Below are 16,525 nucleotides of genomic sequence, written 5' to 3'. Positions count from 1 at the left end.
CTAGCCACTCCCAACTATCTTCCCCTTCCCCCAGACTCACTCCCGCCACACTGCCAAAGGCTGGGTGGGCCAGCACCCATCACTGCCCTGCTTGCCAAGGGACCAGGACCACAGTACCCAGAATCCTTTGAGCACAGGGATTGCCGCCGGCGCCGCGGAAAAGACAAAGCCACGCCTCCTGAACCACAGCCACTGGTGGCTCATCCGCTGTTTTCTCTAAACACGGCCGGGGTAGGCTCCCAGTGAAGCTCCGCCTCTTCTTGCCCCTTCTCGGCACAGACTACACTCCCCAGGGACCCTTGCGGTAGCTTCCATCTGCCAGCCTTTGGGCGGACGTGTCCAGCGCGCCTGCGCAGGCGCCTTCTCCAACAAGGTGACGGGTTTGGTTAAGTTTGTTCCGGATTACCTCGGGGTGGGTCTTGAACCTCCCCATTAGCCCCATGGGCTGCCACGTTACTTCCGGAAACTGAGGCTGGGAAAGGTAAAGCTGCATCGTCGAGGTCAGCCATTACAAGGTAGACCCAGGAGGAAGAGCCCACTCTCTTGGCGCGCGAAGTGTTTTTTCGAAGGACCCACTGTTGGTGCCACTCAACCCAGCTTCTGGGAGCGGAGACTCACTCTCCCTGAGAAGTGGACTATGCTGGTGCCCTCCGCCACCCTCCCCAATTCCGAAGCTGGAGACTGGTCCTCTCTTCAGTGCTTGAGAGGGTGATCCATGCAAGTACCCCAGGTCTGCCTTCTCTCGGGGAAACCCAGATAATGGCCATAAGGGCCTCTGAGGGCCAGCTTCCCTGAAATAACTTCCTGTCGTGCCTATAGGCCCTTTGCCGCCAATTAGCCTGGAGGCAGGGTTATTGGTACTGGACAAAGACAGCCCCTAAAGGGATAACCCACCCGGAGTCGACTCAGAACGGCCTCTAGTCCCTGCGGTCTCTCAGCCAGACAGATATCCACTCTGATAATCCACCGGTCAGGGAACGAAGCGGGGCCTGAGCCCAGGCCCTCTGAGAGGAGACCCAACACTGCAGAATGGGGTGAGGTAGAATGTGTAGGGAAGAGAGCCTGGGGACAGAGGCGAGAATGGGAGGAGTCTGGAGCCTGGAACGAGGGCAGGCAAGTCAGACCATCTGTGGTTCCAACCGTATTGCGTCCAGCATTAGCAGAACCCCAGCTATTTGATGCCCCCCATGATCTCCGCCATGCTGCCCATCTCAGAGCTCGCTGGCACCCCCCCACCCGGCCCTTCCCAGCTCACGCACCTGGCGGCCTCGGACTCAGACCCAGGCAGGACCCCAGGGAGACTTCATTTCTTCCAGGACCAGTGCACAGCAGAGCGGAGCCGAGGTCGGGCAGCTGCGGGGAAGGGGGGGTGGGGGCGTGATCGCTCCACTCAGATCCTGCTGCCCTCTTTCCATACTGAAGAGGTCCGAGTGCAGACCCCCAACCCTTTGGTTGCCCCTCATAACCTCCTGATAACAGAGCCTCATCTGCACCCTTGACTGGGCCCACTTGAGGCCCTGTAGACAGAGCTCTTGGAGCGCTGCCCTGCACACGACCCCTGGGGCGCCCCCCAGAGCTGGCGGGTGGGGTACTGGGGTTCTTTCCTGAGACTTGCCCTAGGTACTCTAGGGACCGTGAGCGGAAGGCGCGGACATGTCCCCTTTGCAGGCTCAGGGTCCCCGCCTGAGATGTAACTGACCAGAGATGTAACTGACCAGGGTTGAAAAAACGACTTAAGAAACCAGAGTCTCCGCCTGTGGGTATTAATGCTGTTAACTTATTCTCTGTAAACCCTGCTTGGAACTTTTCAGTCCTGGCTCAGAAAGGCAGCTGGAGAGTGTACAACTGCAGGACATTGACAGGGGAACAGCGCCCCCTTGTGGTTAATGTTTGGTGACTTCGAAGATAATGAGAAAACCTCACAAAATGGTGAAACTCGTAATTGGAGAATCACAGAAACAGCTGGGTTTATGAGTAGTGTAGGAACAAATTAGAACAATGGAACATTGTTTCTCCTACCAGACTGCGAAGTGTTATAAAAATAGATAACACCCATCATAAATTGCCAGATGGGAGATTAAAAATGAGATGCTCTCTCTGGGAACCTTTTGGAACAAGGAATCAAAAAGCTTAGAAGTGCAACCACTTTGATCTAGCTATTCCTTTTTTAGGGATTAATCCTTAAATTTCTGACAAGCAGGAAAGGGGGTAGTAAAGGATTACACAGAATCATTGGTTATCATAGCAAAATTAAGAAAAACATGCAATTGTTTAAACGCATTAAATAAGATCCGTATAATGGACCACTATGCAATTATTTTAAATGGTGCTGTGAGTATTTTGTCATTGAAACGGCTACAAACATTGAAATGGCTAAATTAACTGGAAACAGGGTTTAAAAGAATACATACAGTTTGTAACAGGCAAGGTCCTTCAGAGCAGATGATGGAGAGACCATGGGTAGGAGGGGAAGCAATTAGGGATAAACGTCTATGAAAGCAAGCAAGCAAAAGTGGGCTTGGGTAGAGGGAAAAGTCAAACCATAATGCAGGGCTAACAAAACCTCAGCCAGCTGACAGGGACTCCAGAACAAGCAGGATCCATCAGAGTTAGCTGGGTCAACACCAGGTGACCAGATCTTTATACCCATACCTCTCCCAGGCACAGGAAGGTGCTGCCAGGGAAGAGCCTGACCTCAGGAGCCATCTCTCTGCAGCCGAAGCCAACTGCTGAAACCCATAGCCTGGGGCTGTCCACTAAACAAACTCCTCCCAGGTGAGTGACAAGTCCTCTTTGATAGGTAGTAGACATCTCTGCATGCACCACACCATATATCTTTGTATATATGATATATGTGTTTTCAGAAAATAAATGACACCTGTCTACACCCATGGGGAAAAAAATCTGAAGAAAAATAAACTGTTTTTGTAGAACAACTGCCAAAAAGTGAAGAGCCCTGGTGATGGTTAATTTCATGTGTCAATTCACCTGGCCATGGGGTGCCCAGATTAAACATTGTTTCTGCATGTGTCTGGGAACATGTGTGTTTCTGGATTAGATTTACATTTGAATCAGCAGACTCAGTGAAGTAGATTGCCCTCCCCCATGTGGGTGGGCATCGTACAATCCCTTCAGGGCCTTGCTGGAGCAAAAAGCAGAGGAAGGAGGAATTCACCCCTTTTCTACCACATTGCTTGAGCTAAGGCATGTATCTTCTGCCCTCAGGGCTCCTGGTTCACAGACCTTCAGACCTAGACTGGAATCTGCACCATTGGCTTCCTTGGTTCTCAGGCCTTGAGAGTCCAACTAAATTACACCACCAGCTTTCCTGGGTCTCCAGTTTGCAGATGGCAGATCTTGGGATTCTGCAAACTCCATAATTAAGTAAGCATCTGACTCTTGATTTGGCTCAGGTCATAATCTCATGGTTTGTGAGTTTGAGCCCCAGGTCAGGCTCTACGCACTGACATCACGGACTCAGCTTGGGATTCTCTCTCTCTCCCTTTCTCTGCCCCTCCTCAACTCATATTCTGTCTCTCTCAAAATAAACTTTAAAAAAAGCCCACAAATTTGTTACCACACAGTCTGGAGGTCAGCAGTCTTAGACTTGTCTTACAAAACTAAAATCAGTTGTCAGCAGGGCTGTGTTCCTTCTGAAAGATCTAAAGAAAAACCCATTTCCTTTTCCAGCTTCAAGAGGCTATCTGAATTCCTCCACTCTTGGCTCCTTGCACCTCTGAAGCCCAACACCTACATCACCCCAACATCTGCTTCCAGTGTCATCCAGTGACTTCTCCTTCTCTGACTCTGACCTCAGTCTCCTGCCTCCCTCTTTTTCCTGTTGGGACTCTTTATATGTTTATTTATTTTTGAGAGAGAGTGTGTGCAAACAGGGGAGGGGCAGAGAGAGAGAGGGAGACAGAGAATCCCAAGCAGACTCCACACTGTCAGCACAGAGCTGGATGCGGGACTCGAACCCACCAATGGCGAGATCATGACCTGAACCAAAATCAAGAGTCGGTCACTTAACTGACTGAGCCACCCAGGGGCCCCAGGACAAACCAAATTTTAAACACAAAAGCCATTTATTAACCATGTAATAAATTTTTAAACTCATAAAAAGCATGAGAGGCAAAAATATGATAACGTGGGAAGAAAAGATAGACTGGGGAAAATGGGTATGTGTGTATGTCAGGTACATGGATAATATGAATAATATACAGCATACGGATCTTTCAAATTGAAAACAAAAGAGAAAAGCAGTCAAAGCATCTGGGTATCCTATTCACAGAGGAGCTCAACAAAATAACAAGCACATATCTGAAAAGGACTTTCCTACTAGTGGAGAAATGCAAGTTGAAATTAGCATAAAATGATGAGACATCACCTTACTTAGGCCTATCAAACTGATACAAAATGAAAAAGCATAAAGACCCATATGGCAAGTGGTGATGCAGTCAAGTGTACTCTCCCACATTGAAGGTGCAATTGTAAAATGGAAAGCAACCTGGAAATAGAAATTAACACTTAAAATATAGAAAATAACGTGCTCAACCATCACACTCCTAGAAAGCTATTCCATAGTAGTCATAGGTAAGGAGTACACACAAGGATATTTCTTCAACACTGGCCACTGAGATGCCAAAGAATGGAAAGGGAGGGAGAAGGGAGGGAAAGAATACAGGTAGGATAGATATTATTTCTTTAAATGAAACTACTTGAATCTGGAAATTTTGTGAGGATGTTTATAATTATAAATGTAATATCTTCAGTAGATTGTAGAACTATATGGACTTTCCTTTTTTCCCTTGTGTCAGTTTTTTGGGGGGGTTGAAGTTGGTTGTTTTTTTTGTTTTGTTTTGTTTTGTTTTTAAGAGAGCTCACAAGCATGGGAAAGGGACAGAGAGAGAAGGAGACCATCTCAAGCAGGCTCCACACCCAGATCAGAGCCCAGGGCTTGATCTCATTTCCCTGTGATCATGACCTGAGCCAAAATCAAAAGTTGGATACACCCAGGCCTCCCTTGTCAGTTTTGATCTAGACAGCACCTTGGCACATTTATTGATACATTCCAAGTAAGAGTTGTAATTTTATTGGTTTTTTCTCTCTATCCTTCATCTCTATTTCTTTTAATTTCTACTTTAATCTTTATAATTTCTTTTCTTTTACTTGCTTGGCATTTAATTTGCCTTCTTTTGCTAACTTCCTAAGGTGGGAGCTTTGATCATTTCTTTTTTCCCAATATAAGCACTTTAAGTTATAAATTTTCCTCAATGCTTTAACCGCATTCCACAAATTTCAATATGTTATGTTTTCATTGGGTCTAAACTATTTTCTCATTTACCCTGTGATTTCTTCCTCAACCCATGGGTTATTTTCTAGTGAGTTTTGCAATTTCCAAATGTTCTTTGCTTTTCTTGGATATTTTTGTAGGATTTCAATTGCTTGGAGTCTCTTAAGACTTGTTTATGGCCTGCCATATGGTCTGTATTGCTGAATGACACATGTGCGCTTGAAAAACGTGTATTCTGCAGTCCTTGAAGATATTGTTGTAGAAATGAATGTGAATTCAGGTAAAGGATGCTGTCACTGTGACCTACCATATCCTTCATAGTTTTGTACCTTGTTCTACTGTTTAAAGTCTGCAATTATAATTGTGAATTTATTTATTTCTCCCTTAATTTTTCAGGCTTTTATGTATTTTAAAGCTCTATGATTATATGTATATATATTTAAAACTGCTATATCTTCCTAATGAACTGACTCATTATTATGGAGAGTCCCTCTTTGTCTCTAGGAAAACTCTTGGCTATAAATCTACTTTGTTTTAACTACACCCTGAACTTTTTTCTCTCTCAGTGGGGCTCTGCCTCTGTTTCTATCTCTTTCATTCACTTTTCTTGCATTTTGTTTTTACACTTCACAATTATAATAATTAAGAATTAATCAGAAATTAATGGGCACCTGGGTGGCTCAGTTCATTATTAAGTGTCCAACTTTGGCTTCAGTCATATCTCATGGTTCATGGGTTTGAGCCCCACGTTGGGCTCTCTGCTATCACCACAAAGCTGTCTTTGGATCCTCTGTCCACTTCCCTCTCTGCATCTCCTGCACTCGTTCTCTCTCTCTCTCTCTCTCTCTCAAAAATAATAAACACTTTCCAAAACCAAAGACTCCACTAAAAAGAACTATAGACCGATTTCCCTGATGAACATGGATGCAAAAATCCTCAACAAGATATTAGCCAACTGGATCCAACAATACATTAGAAAAATTATTCACCATGACCAAGTCTGATTTATACCTGGGATGCAGGGCTGGTTCAATATCTGAAATACAATCAATGTGATTCATCACATCAATAAAAGAAAGGACAAGAACCACTTGATCCTTTCAATAGATGCAGAGAAAGCATTTAACAAAATACAGCATCCTTTCCTGATAAAAACTTTCAAGAAAGTAGGGATAGAAGGATCATACCTCAAGATCATAAAAGCGATATATGAAAGACCCAACGCTAATATCATCCTCAATGGGGAAAAACTGAGAGCTTTCCCCTTAAGGTCAGGAACAAGACAGGGATGTCCACTCTCACCACTATTATTCAACATAGTATTGGAAGTCTTAGCCTCAGCAATCAGACAACACAAAAAATAAAAGGCATCCAAATCGGCCAGAAGGAGGTCAAACTTTCACTCTTCACAGATGACATGATAGTCAATATGATAAACCCAAAAGATTCCACCAAAAACTTGGGAATGCAAGCTGGTGCAGCCACTCTGGAAAACAGTATGGAGGTTCCTCAAAAAACTAAAAATAGAACTACCCTACGACCCAGCAATTGCACTACTGGGCATTTAGCTACGGGATACAGTTGTGCTGTTTCAAAGGGACACATGCACCCCAATGTTTATAGCAGCACTATCAACAATAGCCAAAGTATGGAAAGAGCCCAAATGTCCACTGATGGATGAATGGATAAAGAAAATGTGTGTGTGTGTGTATATATATGTATATGCGTATATATATGTGTATATATATATATACATATATATATACACACATACACACACACACAATGGAGTATTACTTGGCAATCAAAAATAATTAAATCTTGCCATTTACAACTACATGAATGGAACTGGAGGGTATTATGCTAAGTGAAATTAGAGAAAGACAAAAATCATATGACTTCACTCATATGAGGACTTTAAGAGACAAAACAGATGAACATAAGGGAAGGGAAACAAAAGTAATATAAAACATAAAAACAAAAAATATATAAAAAAACAAAAACAAAAAATATAAAAACAGGGAGGGGGACAAAACAGAAGAAACTCATAAATATGGAGAACAAACTGAGGGTTACTGGAGGGATTGTGGAAGGGGGGATGGGCTAAATGGGTAAGGGGCATTAAGGAATCTACTCCTGAAATCATTGTTTTACTATATGCTAACTAATTTGGATGTAAATTTTAATAAATAAAAAATGAAATTAAAAAAATAAAGTAAAATAAATGTTCACACTATAAATGTTATAAAAAAAAGATTCCACCAAAAAACTGCTAGAACTGATCCAGGGTATAAAATGCACAGAAATCGGTTGCATTCCTACACACCAACAATGAAGCAACAGAAAGAGAAATCAAGGAATCGATCCCATTTACAATTGCACCAAAAACCATAAAGTACCTAGGAATAAATCTAACCAAAGAGATGAAAACCCTATATGCTGAAAACTATAGAAAGCTTATGAAAGAAATTGAAGAACACACACACACACACAAAAAAAGGAAAAATATCCCGTGCTCCTGGATAGAAAGAACAAATACTGTTAAAATGTCGATATTACCCAAAGCAATCTACATATTCAATGCAATCCCTATCAAAATAACACTAGCATTCGTCACAGAGCTAGAACAAACAATCCTAAAATTTGTATGGAACCAGAAAAGACCCTGAATAGCCAAAGCAACCTTGAAAAAGAAAACCAAAGAAGGAGGCATCACAGTCCCAGACTGCATGCTGTATTACAAAGCTGTAATTATCAAGACAGTATGGTACTGGCGCAAGAACAGACAGATCAATGGAACAGAATAGAGAACCCAGAAATGGACCCACAAATGTATGGCCAACTAATCTTTGACAAAGCGGGAAAAAATATCCAATGGAATAGACAGTCTCTTCAGCAACTGGTGCTGGGAAAACTGGACAGGAACCTGCAGAAAAATGAACCTGGACCACTTTCTTACACCATACACAAAAATAAACTCAAAATGGATGAAAGACCTCAATGTAAGACAGGAAGCATCAAAATTCTTGAGGAGAAAGCAGGCAAAAACCTCTTTGACCTTGGCCACAACAACTTTTTAGTCAACACATCTCTGGAAGCAAGGGAAACAAAAGCAAACATGAACTACTGGGACCTCATCAAAATAAAAAGCTTCTGCACAGCAAAGGAAACAATCAGCAAAACTAAAAGGCAACCAACAGAATGGGAGAAGATATTTGGAAACGACATATCAGATAAAGGGTTAGTGCCCAAAATCTATAAAGAACTTATCAAATTCAACACCCAAAAAACAAATAATCCAGTGTCGAGATGGGCAAAAGACATGAATAGACACTTCTCCAAAGACATCCAGAGGGCCAACTGATGCATGAAAAAATGCTCAACATCACTCATCATCAGGGAAATACAAATCAAAACCACAATGAGATCCCACCTCACACCTGTCAGAATGGCTAACATTAACAACACAGGCAACAACAGATGTTGGTGAAGATGCAGAGAGAGAGGATCTCTTTTGCACTGCTGGTGGGAATGCTAGCTGGTGCAGCCACTCTGGAAAACAAATGGAGGTTCCTCAAAAAATTAAATAGAACTACCCTAAATACTAGGTATTTATCCAAGGGATACAGGTATGTTGTTTCGAAGGGGCACATGCACCCCAATGTTTGTAGCAGCACTATCAATGATAGCCAAAGTATGGAAAGGGCCCAAATGCCCCTCGATGGATGAACGGATAAAGAAGATGTGGTATATATATACAATGGAGTATTACTCGGCAATCAAAAAGAATGAAATCTTGCCATTTGCAACTATGTGGATGGAGCTGGAGTGTATTATGCTAAGTGAAATTAGTCAGAGGAAGACAAATATCATATGACTTCACTCATATGAGGACTTTAAGATGCAGAACAGATGAACATAAGGGAAAGGAAGCAAAATAATATAAAAACAGGGAGGGGGACAAAACATAAGAGACTTTTACATATGGAGAACAGAGGGTTACTGGAAGAGTTGTGGGAGGAGGATGGGCTAAATGGGTAAAGGCATTAAGGAATCCACTCCTGAAATCATTGTTGCACTATATGCTAACGGATGTAAATTTAAAAAATTAAACAATAAAAATAAATAAAATTTAAAAAGTAATAAACATTAAAAAATCTAAAAATTATTTAAAAAGTGAGGCCCAATTGATGGGGTGTTGGGTTCTCTGGGAAAAAGAATAAGAAATTAATAATCAGAGATTAACAAGCAAAACATTGTCAAGATAAAGTAGGGATTCCAAGTAAGCTCACAACCTGATCTCCCTCTTTGAGGCACAGCACAGAAAACCATTACTGACCCTTGGCTCCAGGGACATGCCAAGGAAGGAATAGGAAGTCAAAATGAGATCAACTGTATGTTCCAAAGCTGTGTCTTGGACAGGTCATGTACTCTTCATATAGTCTGGATTTCCCACTCTGCCATACAGGTACCACTGAGGATATGCAAGGTTACCTTAAGACATGCATTTATTATTTTAGTGAGGAAACTATCAGAGGAGAATTTATCTAAAAATCATATCCATATCCATATTCATATCCATAGCAGTGTAAGATCTGGATATACCTGAGGGAATTTAGGAATATTTAGGAGACATAAATGTCAAATTTTATGATTTTGACATAAATCATAGATTCATAAGACTATTAGAATCATAAATCATTAGATTATATGTTCAAGGTGAAGAAAATGAGAGTCAAGAGGACTCCTAGATAGGGTGAAGTTGAGTGAAACAAAGAGAAAAGCAGCCAGGTACCTGATGAGGGGATGGTTGGATTTATAGCAGTATCTCAGCCAATAATTGGAGAAAGAATGATAGACTATCACTACTTTGCATTTACACATGAAAACTGAGATGTAAGCAATAATCACCAATGATCACCAACACCATAAAGAGAAAGACAACCAGACAACCAGATGGAAGCCACAACTCAAAGAACAAAATTGTCTTCGCAAACAATCAAACCTCAGTCTGACCCAGCTTCTGCAGTCAGCCACATCTAAAGATGGCTTCCCTAAGGGAGCCAGTCCCTGGAGGGGTGAGGTTGGCAATGATGAGGCTGCTGCTATGATCCAGCCTCCCAAGGGGCCTGGTCCCTGTGCAAAAGCTACCTGACATGGGTGTCCCCCTAGGAACTCTGAGACTTTGGTCTCCCCTCCCCCCAGATATGTAAGTTGGCCACCAGCAGAAACTGGGGGCATGCATGAGACAATGGTGCTTTAGCTCCGTGCAGTCATTTCCAGGTGAGGAGGAATAGGCAGTGGCAGAAGCCTGAGCCTTCCTCTTCCCCTTGGGGCTCCCCTCATCCTGGCAATGCATGAGTCATCAGTTAGGCAGGAATCCATAGAGCAAAAATTATTACTCACCCTTTAGTGAGGCACCTGTAAGGTATCTGCCAGCAGCAGTATTTTGTTCCAGGAGGTTAAATCCACTGAGAAGGTGGAGGATGGGAGGAGCCCTGGGGGGAGCGGGGTCCTCAGATACGTGAGCCTTCAGGGACCAGGATAAGGCTCAAATCCCAGTTGGAGTCCTGGAACTGAATCTCCCGTTACAGGCCGGTCTGTCCCACTGAATACAGCTCCAGCAAGACTCAAGAGAGGCATTCCTTGTCTCCCAGGCAGTCCCTGGTATCTGTAACCTTGAATACTATCCCACCAGTGTGGATCCTGAATCCCTGCCCCGGGGTAGAATGCTCATCTTCAGGAGGACCCTATCTCTGGACAAGGCCTTTGCTCCCTCCTTCCCCCGCCCTAAGCAGAAGGTCTCTTGACTGCCCAGGATAAAGGGATCCACAGACATCTCAGGAAAGGCTGTTCAATGAGCTGGCATTCAAGCCCCCACAGAATACTACCAATAGCCATGAGCCCTCCTCCTGCTGCCTCAGTTTCCCTATGCACATAATGGGGTCCTCAATGTACTTTGGGTGTAAAAGTGAATGAGACAGAGCCCGTGTCCTCAAGGCAGTGGGAGAATGACTAGAATTCAAGTGCAATGGTAAGGATAAAGGTATAGGAGGGGACATGGCAGTTTCAGCTGGTAAGTTGAGTGGGGTCTATTGACTAGGCCCCACAGCAGATCCCAGAGGGAGGTTTGGGGCCCCAAAGCCCAAGTGCAGCTGTGTGGGGCTTGGAGAGGAGCATCCATGGAAGCAAAGCAGGGTGTCAGGCTTGGGGAGAGGGCAGTGATAGCTCCTCCTGAAGTCCTGGAGACCTTGAGCCCCAGAGTCATCAGTCTGCCCCCTAGGGCTTGTGTGTCCCTGGTTTCCTCTCCTGGTAGGGTAACCAGGTAGGGGCCTTAGGGAGAGGCAGGACCAAGAGTAGGATCAGGGTCTCAGGGGAGGGAGGAGACCAGATGATCCACGTGGGAAAGTCTAGGAAGGGAAGTGGAAGAGGAAGAGTATATAGAAGAGGTGAAAGGAGGGAGTAAGGGGAGGGGTGGGAGCTGTGTTCCTGCCCTCACTCACGCTGGAGGTAGGAGCAAGCAGCCTGTGGGTAGGGTTGGATATGGGAGCCCCAGCTAAATACCCTCCTCCATCCAGGAAAAAAAAAAAGTCATGAGTCCAGTTCTGGCTAGGAGACTGTCAACAGCATGTGTGCCTCTGTGAGACATCTCTGCCTAGCACCCTCGGCCCCCAAGTCTCTGCTTACAAAGGCTGCCTCCCACAGGCCTCGGGTTACAGAGAACCAGTCCTCTGTGAGCTAGCAGCGGTTCTGAATCTTCAGTTTCCTGGGATGGGAAAGCCCATCAAGCCTTCTGTGGGTAGGCTAAATGATGGGCCTGCAAATATGTCCACATCCTGAATCCCAGAACCTGGGGATATATTACCTTAAATGGCAAAAGGGTTTTGAAGAAGTGACCAAGTTAAAGATTTTGGAGATGGGGAGATTGTTCTGGATTATCGGGGCAGGCTGCATGCCCTAGTAAGAGGGAGGGAGGAGGAATCCATCAGAACTAAGACAGTGTGATGGTGGAAGCAGAGACTGAAGAGGTGTGATTTGGAGATGGAGAAAGGGGCCACAAGGCAAAGAATAGAATACAGACAGCTGCTAGAGGCTGGAAAGGGCAAGTAAATGGATTTTCACCTCAGACCCTCCAGAAGGAAGCAGCCCTGCAGCGCATTGACTTTAACACAGTAAAACTCCTAACCTCCAGAACTGTGAGAGAATGATGTGTGTTGTTTTAAGCCACTAAGCTTGTGGCACTTTGTTCCAGTGGCAACAGGAAACTCACACATTCAGCCCCCAACCCCAGGGGATAGTAGGCAGGCTGCTCTCAAGGTGCCTGGAGGCAGCGGCCTCTGATCTGCCCTAAGCCTCCTTGTTGCTGTCAGCCAGGCTCTCATTTGGCCTGAGGAGCTCTCTTCTCTACACCCATACCCAGCAGAGCCCCAGACCTCAGCAAGTTAGCCAGGCCCTGCCTGCTGGTCTGCAGCTGCCTTGCCAGTGGGACCCCTGCTGAACTTGAAATGGTGAAGGGGACCAGAGATGAATTCAAGCTGCCCTGAAACCAGGAATTCCCTGATTAATGTCTCCGTTTAAAGATGAGTAAGACAGTGTTCAGCTTCAAAACCTTAGAAACACCTTGGAATTTCCCCCTAGACAGCAGGAGGGAACATCTGTCCCACAGCACAGGACAGATCAATACATTAGAAGATTTGGCCTTCCATAGGAAAGTAAGACTGAAATGGAAGACCAGGGACAGAGTGGGGGAGTGTTCCCAGGGATCTGAGCCATCCTCTCCAGGATCACCCCCCAGGGTTGAATGTTTTCATGCTGGACAAGCAGAGCTGGATAAGAGTCTCCCTCAGGTCCACTGGAGTTTCCACTGCTCTGCTTCTCACTCTCTCTTCTGCCCTTAGAGCTGAGCCAAACCTCCTAGAACCCCCAGTGGGCACTAAATGGCCACCGTTCCCCCAAACCCCAACTCCTTCCTGTCCTTGACTTCCCTTCTCCCCAGAGAGTAGGATTCCAACCGGAAGAGGCTGGTCACTGAGACCGCCAAGCCCTCACCCACCGACCCACCCACTGACCCACCGTTACCGACCCACCACCCACCCTTACTGCAAAGAGGCACCTGTCACCCGAGCCCTTGTGTAGAGACAGGTGGCCCCGCCTTTATTTTTTCTCCTGCCCTCTTCATGCTGCCATCCTGCTTTTAGCCTCTTCTCCCCATTTTCTTCCCTAGAAATTCTCCACTTTTCTCCGTTTTCACTATGCTTTTTAAATGAGTCTGCTCTGTGGTGTGTGGGTGTCTCAATCAGTTAAGTGTCTGACTTCCACTCAGGTCATGATCTCACGGTTTGTGAGTTCGAGCCCCCACCTCTGGGCTCTGTACTGTCAGATCAGAGCCTGGAGCCTGCTTTGGATTCTGTTGTCTCCCTCTCTTTCTGCCCCTCCCCTGCTGGCACTCTGTAATTCTCTCAAAAAAAAAAGAAAAAAAAAAGTAAGATAAAATAAATGAGTCTGCTCTGTGCCTTAATGGAAGGAGCATTGCTGTCCGCAGACGACCTCTCTTAGGGTCCTTCTGGGAGCGCTCCCCCGGGTTGGGAACTCAGCTTTTGCCCAAGCACAGAAAGTCTCCCACTACAGTTGGGTCGGTTCGGTTAGCACAGAGGTGGCGCCCTGAGGGAGTGCCCCAGGGGGCGGTGCATATGCAAATGATCTCGGAAACCGCTCTCCTGATTGGTCCTTCTCTGCACCCTGCCCAGAGACACATTCTGCCCGGCAGCCAGCTTGCTCCCGGCTGAGGCTGGGGATGCAACAGTACTTGATCCCAAGCCCCGACTCCCAACCTTCCGCGTCCTTCCAGACCCCGGAGAGGGGCGCCCTGCCAGCTCCCTTGCTTCCTTCTGCCTCTCTCCGATTCCTCTTTCCTGTATCCCTCTTTCGCCTTCTCTGAGTCCCCTTCCTTGCTTCCTTTGCCCCTGCGGGTTCTGGCCCCGGTTCTTAATTGCCAGATTCTTACGTGTTGGGTTTTCTACCCATAATGAAACAGATATGCCCCCACTGTTTTAAGGTGCACGGAAGCTCACTCAGAGAAACTGCCGCTATCTGCAGCGCCCCCTGGCCTGATCAGGTCCGGCTCATTTAGGGACGCCAGAGGTCGGACCGCGAAGATAATAGGGTATATGTCCGTGAGCGCTGGGAATGGGCGCCCTGGCCTGAGTGGCACCAGGAGACCATCCCTCTCCCTTACTCTGTGATGAACCTACAGCCTCTCCTTGTCTGACGCTCTTCTAGGGCCTCATTCATTTCCAGGGGACGGCACACAGGGATCCTCTGAGAACTTTAGCATGGGGTTGGAGTCTCCTTTGCTGATAGGGACCTCAGGAGGAGTTCCTCGGCGCCCCTAAACCTTTTTAGGTTTAGGAATGAAGGGGCGGCGACCTGTTCTCCCACCCACTTCTGGTCAATGGCTACTTCAAATGGAGAAAAGATGGAGGTGATAAATCCTATATCTGGTTGTTGATACAGGTCCTCTCACACATCACAAAAGGAAACATCTTTCAGTCAGTTTTGGAAAACAATTTGGCAATGTTCCATAGCATTAGAATATATCTACCCTTAGACACCATAATCTCATTCCTGGATATCTATTCTGAGGAAATAATCACTAAGTAAAGATCACATTCAAAGATGTTATTAAGCAAAAAAATTTCCTGTACTCTTCAATAATGAGGAGGTACGTTGCAGTTTATCTCCACCATGGACAAGGGCCTCAGAGTCACTCTTGGGGTTTATAGGATTAGGGCATGGGGATTAGGGTTCAGGTGAGGACCCTAATGTTAAGATTCGAGTTAGGGCCTTAAATTTAAGATCTTACGATTAGGGCTTAGGTTGGTACTTTAGGGTTAAGATGACTCTCGGGATTAGGGTCTTTTTATTATTATTATTATTATTATTGTTTTAATGTTTATTTATTTTGAGAGAGAGAGAGAGACAGAGCTCGAGCAGAGAAAGAGGGAGACACAGAATCCAAAGCAGAGTCCAGGCTCCAGCTGTCAGCACAGAGCCAAATGCTAGGCTTGAACCCATGAACCATGAGATCATGACCTGAGCTGAAGTCGGACGCATGACCTGAGCTGAAGTCAGACACTTAACAAACTGACCCACCTAGGTGCCCCAGGATTAGGGTCTTAAAAGGAATGTGCTAGATCTCTATTAACTGATTCATGTAGATCTCTCAGATGTGTTCAGAAGAGGCAGAGAAAGCATACAGTATAACCCCATTTTCGTAAAACAAATGATGACCAACTTTTTCTGTGTGCCATTTATGTGTATACATTCATATAAGAATATTGTTAACATTGGATAAATGCAGGGAAGATGGAGGAAAAATAAGACTTTTTAAAGCTGCATTATAGAAGAAGGGTGTCTTTTTACTCCACTGACTTAACAGAGAAGTAACCACTGGTCCCCCAGCTTCCCTCTTCTTCCTGGTTCTTGTCCACATTTCCATATCCAGTCACTTGTCTGTGTACACCTTGATTTATAAGATGTGAAATACAAATGATATCCACATCCTTCAGGAAAGATCCAGGTCCTGCCACTCATGGCCACAACAGACAAAATAGAACACAACACAAAATGCAGCATCTCAGATAATAAACCTAAGGCTACTGGGAGAGGGTCTCACCTGCAGAAGCCAGACGTTGTGTTTTTTTCAGGAGACCATTCAGAGGTGGGAGCAGTGGGGACCCCTCTCTCAGGTCAGCCCTTGCCTCCTCCAGGAGTCCAGGTCTCCCAAGTGGTCATAGACAGTCCCCTTACATGTAAGCCATGTAGGATTTAGCATGTCCTCTGAATCATCCATTACATCTTGAGGCCCTGAGCTGAGGGCCTGCTTGTTATGTATCTATTTGATCACTGCTGGAGGAAGGACCAGGAGTTCTGGCCACAGCAATTTTCCCAGTGCCCTGGTGCCACCATCCCCTGATGCTAGGCATCAGCAGTAGTCAACAAATGCCAGATTCCAACACTAACCAACAAGGGTCATATTGTACCTGTCTCATGTCTGTCATTCCACAGTGAATGACTCTAGCCCAAGATGTGCTGCTACAGGACCTCCTCCTCCTTAGTACCTTTGAAAGACACCTGGGGGATATTTTCTCTACCTAACACTAGGCACTCCACTCAGCAGATCCGTCTCTGTCCCAATCTAGAAGAATCTAGCCCTCCTCTGGCACTGGCTTC

At 45.4% G+C, this 16,525-nt stretch overlaps 1 protein-coding gene across 6 annotated transcripts in view; it reads right to left on the bottom strand.

Annotated features, from left to right (window-relative positions):
* LOC131517576 (putative olfactory receptor 2W6) overlaps positions 1 to 612 on the bottom strand; it is an 84,224-nt gene extending 83,612 nt beyond the window's left edge. For 3 of the 6 annotated variants that reach the window (XM_058739894.1, XM_058739902.1, XM_058739912.1), the window contains exon 1: positions 41 to 612. The gene's annotated coding sequence lies outside the window, so the exon portion shown is untranslated. The remainder of the gene's footprint in view (positions 1 to 40) is intronic. The other 3 variants (XR_009264671.1, XR_009264673.1, XR_009264670.1) reach the window with 3 other exon arrangements.
* Between the last annotated feature and the right edge of the window lie 15,913 nt (positions 613 to 16,525).

The sequence above is a fragment of the Neofelis nebulosa genome, chromosome 1 (assembly GCF_028018385.1).
Source record: "Neofelis nebulosa isolate mNeoNeb1 chromosome 1, mNeoNeb1.pri, whole genome shotgun sequence".
NCBI classification, from domain to species: Eukaryota; Metazoa; Chordata; class Mammalia; order Carnivora; family Felidae; genus Neofelis; species Neofelis nebulosa.
Note: the sequence above shows the minus strand (reverse complement) of the source record. Positions and strands in the feature narration are given on the sequence as shown.